Source organism: Pagrus major, chromosome 16 (assembly GCF_040436345.1).
Source record: "Pagrus major chromosome 16, Pma_NU_1.0".
Lineage (NCBI taxonomy): Eukaryota > Metazoa > Chordata > Actinopteri > Spariformes > Sparidae > Pagrus > Pagrus major.
Window position 1 is genome coordinate 9,267,914 of NC_133230.1, and position 1,178 is coordinate 9,269,091.

At 43.4% G+C, this 1,178-nt stretch overlaps 1 non-coding gene across 1 annotated transcript; it reads right to left on the reverse strand.

Moving 5' to 3' along the window:
* Nucleotides 1–1,086: 1,086 nt before the first annotated feature.
* Nucleotides 1,087–1,178, reverse strand: trnar-ucu (transfer RNA arginine (anticodon UCU)). The gene is given in 2 exon segments: nt 1,087–1,122; nt 1,142–1,178. It is a non-coding gene; the product is annotated as a tRNA-Arg (tRNA).

A 1,178-nucleotide genomic window follows, 5' to 3' on the forward strand; every position in this document is an offset into this window, starting at 1 on the left:
CCAGTCGTAAGAAGTAAATTCAAGTCAATCCACTGCAGCTCGACATTGTTTTCAAAGTTTTGGCCATCGCTCCCATTGCTAATAATAATAACATTACAGACACCAGGTAAATTCCTCAGATCTAGACAGGTGAAGGAGAAACATGAGGAGTTAAATGATGAGAAAGGTCTCAAAAATAAAACTCCAAGTTAGCCAAACAAAGGAAAATAGTGAACTTAAAACAACATCACACCATGTTGTGCATGCACCCCATTTCTCTCTCAAATGTGTCATATCTTTTGGTTTTACCTGCCGGTGTATGCTGAAAACCGTCCTCCCTGATCGCAGCAAGTTGAATATTTATCTTAACAACAGACCAGAATTTGAAACAAGAGCATAATAGCATAAAAATGTTCTCCTGCAAATTTAAGCTACTCAGCACATTTAATATGTAGATCATGTCTGACTGAAAGATTGCGTCAGCGAGCGCCATCCCTGCCTCGCTCCCTCAGTTCTTACATTAGTCTTGGTTGGTGTGGAAAATGTGCAGTTAATGCAGCACGACAGCTGTGCAGGAACCCTTCAGATGGCACAAATCCCACGGAGGAAGTCAGAGAAACATAAAGAGGATGTGTGTCGGTACGGCAGATAATACAGTATGTGTAACAATGAAGAAGTGGTTTGATGTGTGCCTATATGTATTGCAGTGAAGCATGGTTAAAGTTCCGTATAGATAGATAGACAGACCTTCCCCTGGATGGATACAGGGTTCAGGGCAGGCATAATTCTGTCAGCTCCTTTGTCTTGCACCACCCAACAAAATCCTCCATTACATGTTTTTTTAGGGCATTTAGCAGATGCTTTTTGTCCAAAACAACTTACAGTAAATCATTCATACACTGATGGCGGTGGCTGCCATGCAAGGTGCTGACCAGCACATCAGGAGCAGTATTTTGGGGTTCAGTATTTGACATGCAGACTAGGGGAATTGAACCAGCGACCTTCCGATAACAAGACGCTGCCCCTGAGCCACAGCCGCCCCCACTTTCTCAAATAGTCACATAGTGTGTGAAGTTGAACAACTTTGTACATCTACTGTATAAAGCTCGACTCTGGTGGGACTCGAACCCACAACCTTTGAATCACTTCTCCTGCGATTAACTAGAAGTCCAACGCGCTATCCATTGCGCCACAGAGCC